Here is a 12,624-nt window from a genome sequence, read left to right on the forward strand (position 1 = left end):
AGGGAATCTTCTGCCGGAGGTTCTGTCTGAATCACGTATTTCAGAGATTTACACGGAAACCCCGGTGTAAGTGCTCAGCGGAGAGCACAGGATAAATGTGAGCCGAGCCTTACTGCGATCTTTGGGAGGCAGAATGAACAAATCAATAGTAGGTAAAGAATTGGCCGTTCCTTGTGCGATATAAGTGATTAGACGATTTTATTCTTCAGGTCGGTGCGATTACAGCGATACCAGATTTATATTGTTTTTTATGTTTGGCTGTTGTCACACACTAAAAGACGCTTTCTGTTTTGCAAAAAAACAAATTTTGCATCGCCATATTTTGAGAGCTATAATTTATCTATATTTGATAGAGTTTACCTTTTTGTTGGTTACATTTTTGAGCACATAACATGTTTTGATCGCTTTCTATTCCGATTTTTGGGACTCAGAATGTACAAAAACAAGCCATTCAGGATTTTTTTTTTATGCTGATCCGCATGTGGTTAAAATTGATAAGGCTGCTTTATTCATCGGGTCAGTGCGATTACAGCGATACATTTATATAATTTTTTTTATGTTTTGCTGCTTACACAATAAAAACTTTTATAGAAAAAATAATTATTTTTGCATCCTTGTGTTCTGAGAGCTATTGCTTTTTTTTAAATTTTTCTACTGATGGAGCTATATGGTAGCTTGTTTTTGCGGGACAAGATTGCGTTTTCAGTAATACCATTTTTATTTACATTTGTCTTTTTGATCGCATTTTATTCCAACTTTTGTACTGCAGGTTGGTGAAAAAGCATAGGATTTTTTTTTACGGAGTTCTAACTTGCTTGACAGTTTTTATCGGTCAGGTCGTGCACTTTTTTGTTAAGTTTTTTTATGTAAAAAAAACCCATATGTATACAGTACAGACCAAAAGTTTGGACACACCTTCTCATTTAAAGATTTTTCTGTATTTTCATGACTTTGAAAATTGTACATTCACACTGAAGGCATGAAAACTATGAATTAACACATGTGGAAATATATACTTAACAAAAAAGTGTGAAACAACTGAAAATATGTCTTATATTCTAGGTTCTTCAAAGTAGCCACCTTTTGCTTTGATTACTGCTTTGCACACTCTTGACATTCTCTTGATGAGCTTCAAGAGGTAGTCACCGGAAATGGTCTTCACTTCACAGGTCTGCCCTTCCAACAATCTTGAAGGAGTTCCCAGAGATGCTTAGCACTTGTTGGTCCTTTTGCCTTCACTCTGCGGTCCAGCTCACCCCAAACCATCTCGATTGGGTTCAGGTCTGGTGACTGTGGAGGCCAGGTCATCTGGCGTAGCACCCCGTCACTCTCCTTCTTGGTTAAATAACCCTTACACAGCCTGGAGGTGTGTTTGGGGTCATTGTCCTGTTGGAAAATAAATGATGGTCCAACTAAACGCAAACCGGATGGTATAGCATGCCCCTGCAAGATGCTGTGGTAGCCATGCTAGTTCAGTATGCCTTCAATTTTGAATAAATCCCCAACAGTGTCACCAGCAAAGCACCATCACACCTCCTCCTCCATGCTTCACGGTGGGAACCAGGCATGTAGAGTCCATCCGTTCACCTTTTCTGCGTCGCACAAAGACACGGTGGTTGGAACCAAATATCTCAAATTTGGACTCATCAGACCAAAGCACATATTTCCACTGGTCTAATGTCCATTCCTTGTGTTCTTTAGCCCAAACAAGTCTCTTCTGCTTGTTGCCTGTCCTTAGCAGTGGTTTCCTAGCAGCTATTTTACCATGAAGGCCTGCTGCACAAAGTCTCCTCTTAACAGTTGTTGAAGAGATGTGTCTGCTGCTAGAACTCTGTGTGGCATTGACCTGGTCTCTAATCTGAGCTGCTGTTAACCTGCGATTTCTGAGGCTGGTGACTCGGATAAACTTATCCTCAGAAGCTGAGGTGACTCTTGGTCTTCCTTTCCTGGGACGGTCCTCATGAGAGCGAGTTTCTTTGTAGCGCTTGATGGTTTTTGCAACTGCACTTGGGGACACTTTCTAAGTTTTCCCAATTTTTCGCACTGACTGACCTTCATTTCTTAAAGTAATGATGGCCACTCGTTTTTCTTTACTTAGCTGCTTTTTTCTTGCCATAATTCAAATTCTAACAGTCTATTCAGTAGGACTATCAGCTGTGTATCCACCAGACTTCTGCACAACACAACTGATGGTCCCAACCCCATTTATAAGGCAAGAAATCCCACTTATTAAACCTGACAGGGCACACCTGTGAAGTGAAAAGCATTTCTGATGACTACCTCTTGAAGCTCTTCAAGAGAATGCCAAGAGTGTGCAAAGCAGTCATCAAAGGAAAAGGTGGCTACTTTGAAGAACCTAGAATATAAGACATATTTTCAGCTGTTTCACACTTTTTTGTTAAGTATATATTTCCACACGTGTTAGTTCATAGTTTTGATGCCTTCAGTGTGAATGTACAATTTTCATAGTCATGAAAATACAGAAAAATCTTTAAATGAGAAGGTGTGTCGAAACTTTTGGTCTGTACTGTGTGTGTGTATATATATGTATATATGTGTGTATATATATATATATATATATATATATATATATATATATATATATATATATATATATATATATATATATATATATATATGTGTATTGTTGCGGTGGAGGAGCGGTGCACAGGCAGTGGCCGGCTGCTGCAGCTACCACGTGTGCCCGCTGCTAAAGGAGATGAATATTCACTCTTCTCCACACCTATGGGAGTGGAGATGAGTGAATATTCATTTTCTTTAATAGCGTACACTGTAGCCGCAGCCTCCGGCTTCCTGCTGCGGCTCGGCTATCCTGTGTGCCCGCTATTAGAGAGTAGAAATATTCACTCTTCTCCACTCCCATGGGCGTGGAGAAGAGTGAATATTCATTCTCTTTAGTAGGTGGCACACAGGATCGCTGAGCCACGGCAGGAGCTGCAGCCTCTGCTGACAGTGCGCGCTATTAAAGAAATGCATATTCATTCCTGTCCACGCCCATAGTCCTGGCTTGGAGAGGAGTGAATATTCCCACAGCTCACCTCAGTGTCTGAGGGCTCATGGCAGTGACGTCATGCTCTGCTCAGATGCTGAGGTGAGCTGTTGGCAGAACAGGATACAGCGCTGGAGCAGAGGGAAGGAAGGTGAGTAGAAGTGTTTATTTTTTTCATGTGTGCTCTGATGGGGGGCCATGTATACCAGGATAGGGGGGTCCATGCATACCAGGATTGGGGATGACGGGACCATGCATGTTAGAACCCTCCTGTTAGTTCTTTTTCTATTTTGTTGGTCACATGACTTTCTGCCTATATAATCCAGCTCCGCCCTTCTGGCCTTGCTGGGCTTCAGTGTTACATTTACTCTTAAGCTAGCCAGGTGCCTTGTACCTAACTCTGTAGATTGCTTGGTCTTTGGACCACTAGTACTTTTTGTTTGTTTGTCTTTGCTCTGCTACAATTTCTGCTAGGAGGTGTCCAACTATATCCCAGTCCTTAGTTCTTGTAGGGATCCCTCCCTTATGTCTATAGGTCTGCGTTCAGACTAGCCGAGGACTTAGGCGGGTCTGTTCACAAGGAACAGGTCCCCCGCTGCATCGTAGGGAACCAGCTTAGTCCTATTGTAGGGACAGTTTTCCTATCTTTCCTTAGTGCTTGTAGCAGTTCATAACAGTGCATACCAGGATTGCACATGGAAACACGAGAAGCAATGGAATGAAACTGTAAGGGAAAACATACAGATTAGATATTAGAAAGGCTGAAGCCCTGCTATATGTATAACAGGCGATCGGATGATTGCAGCTTCAAGTCTCCTAAAGTAACTATTGAAACCAGTAAAAAGTCAAACAAAAAAAAAAAGCTTTAAAAAAATAAAAACACAAGTTCAAATCACCCCCTTTTTGCCCTATTCAAAATAAAACAATTAAAAAAATGTACACATATTTGCTATCACTACGTTTAGAAATGTCCGATCTAACCACATATAAAGTAATATAATCAGATGAGTAAACAGCGTAACAAGAAAAAAAAATCGACAAGCCAGAAATACGCATTTTTTAACCTCCGCAGCATTGCAGTAAAACACAATAACAGGCAATCAATACATTGTATCTATCCCCCAAAATGATATCGATAAAAATGTCAGCTCGGCGCACAAAAAAATAAACCCTGACCCAGCCACAGATTACAAAAAATGGAGACGCTAAAGTTCTCTGAAAATGGTGACAATGAGGTTTGGTCCCGACTTCGACCTCCTCCCGGCATCCTGCTATCCGGGAGGAAGTGGGGACCAAAGCTCATTGTTGCGCACGCCGGAGGTCACTGGAGCGGAAGTTACAGTGACTCCCGGCGCCTGCGCACTGGAGCAGGCAAGTAAAATAGCGCAGGGAGAAAAAAAAGCACCTTCAGCTATAGGAGCACTGCGAATGCGCGGGATGTACAGCTCTAAACTGCACCTCACAGGGCCCTGTGACATGCAGGGGAGGGGGTATATTTAAATATTGTGTGATATGTAAAATCATCCTTAAAACCCATCTTGCGTATATGCGAATCTAATGAAAATGTAGAGTCCCTGTGGGTGGAGATAAGGGGAGGGGGAAAAAATAATAAATTACTCGTAGGGGTTTGTTATAAGTCTCCAAAAATAATGGAAGCAGCGGAGAATATCCTCATAAAGCAAATAGATGAAGCAGCGACTCAAGGAGAAGTCATTATTATGGGGGACTTCAACTACCCTGAAATACATTGGGGGACAGAAACCTGTAGATCCAGCAAAGGTAATAGGTTTTTGACAACTATGAGAGAGACAATTACCTTTCACAACTGGTTCAGGACCCAACAAGAAGGGGAGCACTGCTAGGCCTAATATTAACCAACAGGCCAGACCGCATATCAAATATCCGAGTTGGGGGTCACTTGGGTAATAGTGATCACAAAATAATACGTTTTCATGTATCCTTTAATAAGATGTGTAGTAGAGGGGTTACAAGGACACTAAACTTCAGGAAGGCAAATTTCCAACGGTTGAGAGATGATCTTAGTGCAATAAACTGGGACGATATCCTGAGACATAAAACTACACAAAGCAAATGGGAGACATTTATTAGCATCCTGAATAGGACCTGTGCATAATATATACCCTATGGGAATAAACATGCTAGAAATAGGAGGAAACCACTATGGCTAAATAGAGCTGTAAGGAGCGCAATAAGTGACAAAAAGAAAGCATTTAGAAAACTAAAGCAAGTAGGTAGTGATGAGGCATTAAATAAATACATAAAATTAAATAAATTCTGAAAAAAACAAATCAAGGCTGCAAAGATTGAGACCGAGAGACTCATGGCCAGAGAAAGTAAAAATAATCCCAAAATATTCTTTAACTACATAAATAGTAAGGAACTAAAAAATGATAGTGTTGGCCCCCTTAAAAATAGTCTGGGTGAAATGGTGGATGAGGATGAGGAAGAAGCCGATATGCTAAATGATTTTTTTTCAACAGTATTTACACAAGAAAATCGCATGACAGAAAACATGATCAGTGATGACAAAAATTCTCCATTAAATGTCACTTGCTTAACCCAGCAGGAAGTATGGCAGTGTCTAAAAATCACTAAAGTTGACAAATCCCCTGGCCGGGATGGGATACACCCGCGAGTACTGCAGGAATTAAGTAACGTCATAGATAGACCATTATTTTTAATCTTTAAAGATTCCATAATAACAGGGTCTGTACCACAGGACTGGCGTATAGCAAATGTGGTGCCAATATTCAAAAAGGGGACAAAAACTGAACTTGGAAATTATAGGCCAGTAAGCTTAACCTCTACTGTGGGTAAAATCCTGGAGGGTTTATTAATGACCTTGTAGAGGGCATACAGAGTAGTATTTCAATATTTGCAGATGACAATAAACTCTGCAGGGTAATCAATACAGAGGAGGACAATTTTATATTACAGGAGGATCTATGTAAACTAGAAGCTTGGGCTGATAAATGGCAAATGAGCTTTAATGGGGATAAATGTAAGGTAATGTAAGGTAATGCACTTGGGCAGAGGAAATAAAATGTATAATTATATGCTTATGTAGCGTCGGCGTCCCTGCCTCCTGTTAGGCAGGAACGCTGTTCCCCTCACCTCTCCGCTCCGTGCCCGGTGTCCTCCTCCCGCTCTTAAAGGGGCCGCGCGCGCCGTCCTAAGGAGTCCCCGGCCAATGGCCGGAGGACCTCACCATATATGAGGCACCTCCTCCAAAATGGAGGTGCCCGAGCAATGTTGTTGCAAAGCCTTCACTCTGCTTCAGCCCTCAGGTCCCGTTACCAGTTACCTGCCAGTCACCTGCCAGATTCCTGCTTGTTACCTGCCAGTCACCTGCCAGATTCCTGCCTGTTACCTGCCAGTCACCTGCCAGATTCCTGCTTGATACCTGCCTGATATCCGACTGATACACCTGTCAGTCTGTCTATGGACCAGCCTGCCCGCTCACCTGGGAGCGCTCACCTGCTACCTGCCTGCTAGCCTACCTGGAGGCTCTACCGTCACTTGCCGTGACCACTTGCCAGTCCAGAGACTCTTGCCCGCTCACCTGGGAGCGCTCACCTGCTACCTGCCTGCTAGCCTACCTGGAGGCTCTGCCGTCACTTGCTGTGACCACCTGCCCGTCCAGAGACTTTTGCCCGCTCACCTGGGAGCGTCCACCTGCTACCTGTCTGCTAGTCTACCCAGACACTGTCCCTGTTACTTGCTGTGACTGCCTGCCCTTCTACCCAGAGAATGTCCCTGTCACTTGCCGTGACTACCTGCCCTTCTACCCAGAGACTGTCCCTGTCACTTGCCGTGACTACCTGCCCGTCTTCCCTGGGAGCCACCCGCTTCCTTACAAGGACCGCCCCCTTGTATAAGTTGCTCAGAGGTTCCGCCTCCCAGACCCGTTACAGTTTGCTCGGGCCATGGAACCCGGTGGCACCCAAGCTCCCTCGCTCTCGGACCTATGTCATAAACTGTCCCGTCAGAGGTCCCAACAGGAGTCCATCCTGAGTCATCTGCGGAATGTCAACTCTCGCCTGGACACTCTGACTGCTCCACCAGCAACCACCGCTAGTGTCATGACTCGCAGCCCGGCAGCGCCGCTGCCCACCAATACCATGGCATCCTACCCCGGACCCTGGCTTTCTGCACCTCCTCGCTTCAGAGGCGACCCCGCTCAAGCTCGGGGCTTCATAAACCAGTGCACCCTGCACTTTGACCTCCTGTCCCACCACTTTATCTCCGACCGGGCCAAAGTAGCCTTCATCATGTCCCATCTCACGGGGGAGACACTGGCTTGGCTAAATCCTCTATGGGAGAGAGGAGACCCCCTGGTGTCCAACCTGCCAGCCTTTCTCACGGCTTTCCGGAAAGTCTTCGACGAACCCGGACGGAAGACCTCATCCGCATTATCTCTGCTACGCCTCCATCAAGGAAATCTCACCGTGGGCCAATATGCCATACGGTTCCGTACCCTTGCTTCGGAGCTGGCCTGGGATAATGACGCCCTGGTGTCTGTCTTTTGGGAAGGTCTGTCCGGCCGTATTAAAGATGAACTCGCCGGTCGGGACATACCTACCACTCTCGACGACTTAATAACTCTTGCCACCCGGATTGACATCCGGTTCCAGGAACGCGCCAAAGAGGTCACCCGTGAGAGGAGGTTTCCACGTCTAGCCCCTACCTTTCAGAAACCTGTCACTTCTCCCGCTACTCCCCAGGCGCACTCACCCGAGCCTATGCAGGTCGACCAGACCAAGATGGTCAAAACCCGTCAAGAGTTACGCCGTGCCGAGGGGAGCTGCTTCTACTGTGGCAGTAAGGAGCACCGGATCCGTTCCTGCCCGGAGAGGTCAGGAAACGCCTGTGTCTAGGATCGCTCAGAGAGGTCGTCCTAGACAAGAGTAAACCCTCTCCATCTCTGTTGCTGTCGGTCTCTATCATCTGCAGGGAGAACCGTTATTTCGAACTAGCCCAACTTGACTCTGGAGCTGCTGGAAATCTCATTTCTCAGTCTCTGGTAGAGAAATACCGCATTCCCACCAAACCTCTAGCTGTACCCTTATCTGTCGCTGCCGTGGATGGGGGCCTCTTACCACATCCCATCCAACTCATCACCGAATCCATAACCCTGCAGGTGGGAATGCTGCACTCTGAGAGCATCTTCTTTCATGTTCTGCCTGGACTCTCTCACGCCCTCTTACTAGGCCTACCTTGGCTTCAGAGACATGCACCCGTGCTTGATTGGCAGACCGGAGAAGTCCTTCGCTGGGGACAGGACTGCCATAAGACTTGTTTAGTTCCCGTCCATCCTGTCCGTCCTTCTCCTACTCCAGCCAATCTACCTGGTCTTCCGGCTCCTTATTGGTCGTATGCGGACGTCTTTAATAAAAAGGAGGCAGAGACATTACCCCCTCATAGACCATACGACTGCCCAATCGACCTGATGCCCGGCGCTACTCCTCCCCGTGGGCGCATTTACCCTTTGTCCGCTGCTGAGACCCGATCCATGTCAGAATATATTGAGGAGAATCTGGCCCTGAGATTCATCTGGAAATCTACTTCCCCGGCGGGAGCAGGCTTCTTCTTCGTCAAAAAGAAGGACAGCTCACTCCGTCCCTGTATAGACTATAGAGGCCTTAACCAGATCACGGTGAAGAATAAATACCCCCTTCCGCTCATTCCGGAATTATTTGACCGTCTGAGGGGGGCTAGAATCTTCACCAAGCTGGACCTCCGTGGGGCGTATAACCTGGTCCGTATCCGTCAGGGGGATGAATGGAAGACGGCATTCAACACCCGGGACGGCCACTATGAATACCTGGTAATGCCCTTTGGTCTCTGTAACACTCCCGCCGTCTTTCAAGAGTTGGTCAATGACATCTTCCGGGACCTTCTCTACTCCTGCGTAGTGGTGTACCTGGACGACATCTTGGTCTTCTCTCCGGATCTCCCCACACACCGGAGGGATGTTCGTCAGGTTCTGCTCAGGCTCAGGCAGAACCACCTCTACGCTAAATATGAGAAGTGCCTCTTTGAGCAGACCTCGCTTCCGTTTTTGGGCTACATAATTTCTCAGACCGGCCTACGAATGGATCCTGAGAAACTGTTTGCCATCGAGAAGTGGCCTCGACCAGAGGGGTTGAAGGCTATTCAGCGGTTCCTGGGCTTCGCCAACTACTACCGCCTCTTCATACCGCACTTCACTTCCCGGACTGCCCCTATCTCTGCTCTCACCCGTAAGGGCACTAATCCCAGAGAATAGCCGCCCGAAGCAGAGGAAGCCTTTCTTTCCTTAAAACAGGCTTTCTCTTCCGCCCCAGTGCTGCATCGCCCGGACGGCAACAAGCAATTCTTCCTGGAAGTTGACGCCTCCTCCTCTGGAGCCGGAGCGGTACTTACCCAAAAATCGTCTTCCGGGAGAATGGTAACTTGCGGCTTCTTCTCCAAACTCTTCTCCTCTTCCGAGCGCAACTATTCTATAGGAGACCGAGAGTTATTGGCCATTAAGCTGGCATTGGAGGAGTGGCGTTACCTGCTCGAGGGGGCTCTTCACCCGGTAATAATTTACACGGACCACAAGAACTTGGCTTACCTCCAGAGTGCCCAGAGACTTAACCCGCGCCAAGCCCGGTGGTCTTGTTTTTTACTCGCTTTGATTTTGTTCTTCATTTTCGCCCGGCTGACAAAAACATCAAAGCTGACGCCTTGTCCCGATCCTTCCTGGTGTCTGATCTTGAGGAGGAACCTAAACACATCATCGATCCCGCCAGAGTAATGCAGGTGGCCCCCGTGAGTCTAAATCGTCTCCCTCCCGGTAAGACGTTCGTAACGGTACCTGATCGGGAGAAGATCCTACACTGGGGTCACTCGTCTAAGCTTGCTGGCCACGCCGGTCAGAAAAAGACCCTCCAGCTTATCACCCGGCACTACTGGTGGCCTACCCTGCACAAGGACGTAATAGACTTTGTTTCTGCCTGTGTGTCCTGCGCCCGCAACAAGGTTCCGAGACACCTGCCAGCCGGTCGCCTCCTTCCTCTTCCAGTACCTGCTGCCCCCTGGCAGCATATAGCTATGGACTTTATAACGGATCTCCCTGTCTCTGCCAGTTGTACGGTCATTTGGGTGGTCGCTGACCGCTTTTCCAAAATGGCTCATTTCATTCCCCTGCCAGGCCTCCCGTCTGCAGCCGAGCTGGCTAAAGACTTTATCCGCCACATCTTCCGTCTCCATGGCCTGCCCCTCCACATCGTGTCGGTTCATGGGGTCCAGTTCACCTCACGCTTCTGGAGAGCCACATGTAAGCTGCTAGACGTCACTCTGGACTACTCCTCCGCATACCACCCACAGTCCAATGGTCAAGTGGAGCGAATCAATCAGATCCTGACCAGTTACCTCCGGCACTTCGTTAATGCCCACCATTCAGACTGGGTGGATCTCCTGCCATGGGCCGAATTCTCTTACAATAATCACGAATCTTCCTCCAAATCCCCGTTTTTTGTAGTCTTCGGTCAGCATCCTCGGATCCCATTTCCCGTCTCCTCCTCGGTGGACAATCCGGCTGCGGAATCTCTCGTTAGCAAATTTTCCTCCATTTGGGAGAGTACCCGATCCGCACTCCTTCAGTCGTCCGAGCGGATGAAAAAACACGCTGACAAAAAACGCCTGGATCCTCCACAATTCCGTCCTGGAGATAAAGTCTGGCTCTCGTCCAAGTATGTCCGGCTCAAGATTCCTTCCTACAAGTTAGGGCCTCGGTTCATCGGCCCACTGGAAGTTATTAAACAAATCAACCCAGTGGCCTATAAATTGAAACTCCCGGCCAACTTGCGGATCCCTAACTCCTTCCATGTATCTCTCCTCAAACCCGTGGTACTTAACTCTTTTTCCAAGTCTACAGGTACACCTCCTGCTCCGGTTTCCGCTGAAAACGAGTTTGAGGTAGAGAACATTCTGGCCACCAAAAGGGTAAGAGGAAAAACCTTTTTTCTGGTAGATTGGAAGGGGTTTGGTCCTGAGGAGAGAACTTGGGAGCCCCGGGAGAACATCCATGCCCCTCTCATCCTTAATAAATTTCTGTCTGGCTTAAAAAGGGGGAGGTCTAAAGGGGGGGGGTACTGTAGCGTCGGCGTCCCTGCCTCCTGTTAGGCAGGGACGCTGTTCCCCTCACCTCTCCGCTCAGTGCCCGGCGTCCTCCTCCCGTTCTGCTGGCAGCGCGCGCTGCTTCCCGGCCGCTGTGCTAGGGCGCGCGCGCTCCCCCTCTCTTAAAGGGGCCGCGCGCACCGTCCTAAGGAGTCCCCGGCTAATGGCCGGAGGACCTCACCATATATAAGGCGCCTCCTCCAAAATGGAGGTGCCCGAGCAATGTTGTTGCAAAGCCTTCACTCTGCTTCAGCCCTCAGGTCCCGTTACCAGTTACCTGCCAGTCACCTGCCAGATTCCTGCTTGTTACCTGCCAGTCACCTGCCAGATTCCTGCTTGATACCTGCCTGATATCCGACTGATACACCTGTCAGTCTGTCTATGGACCAGCCTGCCCGCTCACCTGGGAGCGCTCACCTGCTACCTGCCTGCTAGCCTACCTGGAGGCTCTGCCGTCACTTGCCGTGACCACCTGCCAGTCCCGAGACTCTTGCCCGCTCACCTGGGAGCGCTCACCTGCTACCTGCCTGCTAGCCTACCTGGAGGCTCTGCCGTCACTTGCTGTGACCACCTGCCCGTCCAGAGACTTTTGCCCGCTCACCTGGGAGCGTCCACCTGCTACCTGTCTGCTAGTCTACCCAGAGACTGTCCCTGTCACTTGCTGTGACTACCTGCCCTTCTACCCAGAGACTATCCCTGTCACTTGCCGTGACTACCTGCCCTTCTACCCAGAGACTGTCCCTGTCACTTGCCGTGACTACCTGCCCGTCTTCCCTGGGAGCCACCCGCTTCCTTACAAGGACCGCCCCCTTGTATAAGTTGCTCAGAGGTTCCGCCTCCCAGACCCGTTACAGCTTAATTGTAAAACACTGGGCAAAAATGTCACTGAAAAAGACCTGGGTGTATTGGGGGATGACAAGCTCACATTTGGTGGCCAGTGTCAGGTAGCTGCTGCAACGGCAAATAAAATAATGGGATGCATTAAAAGAGGCATAGATGCTCATGAGGAGAACATAATTTTACCTCTATACAAGTCACTAGTGCGACCACACTTAGAATACTGACTACAATTCTGGTCTCCGGTGTATAAGAAAGACGTAGCTGAACTAGAGAGGGTGCAGAGAAGAGCTACCAAGGTTATTAGAGGACTGGGCGGTCTACAATACCAAGACAGGTTATTACACTTGGGGTTATTTAGTTTGGAAAAATGAAGGCTTAGGGGTGATCTTATTACTATGTACAAATATATGAGGGGGCAGTACAAAGACCTTCCTACTGATCTTTTTACTCTGAGGCCTGAGATGGGGACAAGGGGGCATCTTCTACGTCTGAGGAAAAGAAGGTTTAATCATAATCACAGATGCAGATTCTTTACTGTAAGAACGGTGAGACTATGGAACTCTCTGCCGCATGATGTTGTAATGAGTGATTCGCTACTAAAATTTAAG

This window comes from Phyllobates terribilis, unplaced genomic scaffold, assembly GCF_046119375.1.
Source record: "Phyllobates terribilis strain yellow unplaced genomic scaffold, ASM4611937v1 Scaffold_1__5_contigs__length_1240528914, whole genome shotgun sequence".
Lineage (NCBI taxonomy): Eukaryota > Metazoa > Chordata > Amphibia > Anura > Dendrobatidae > Phyllobates > Phyllobates terribilis.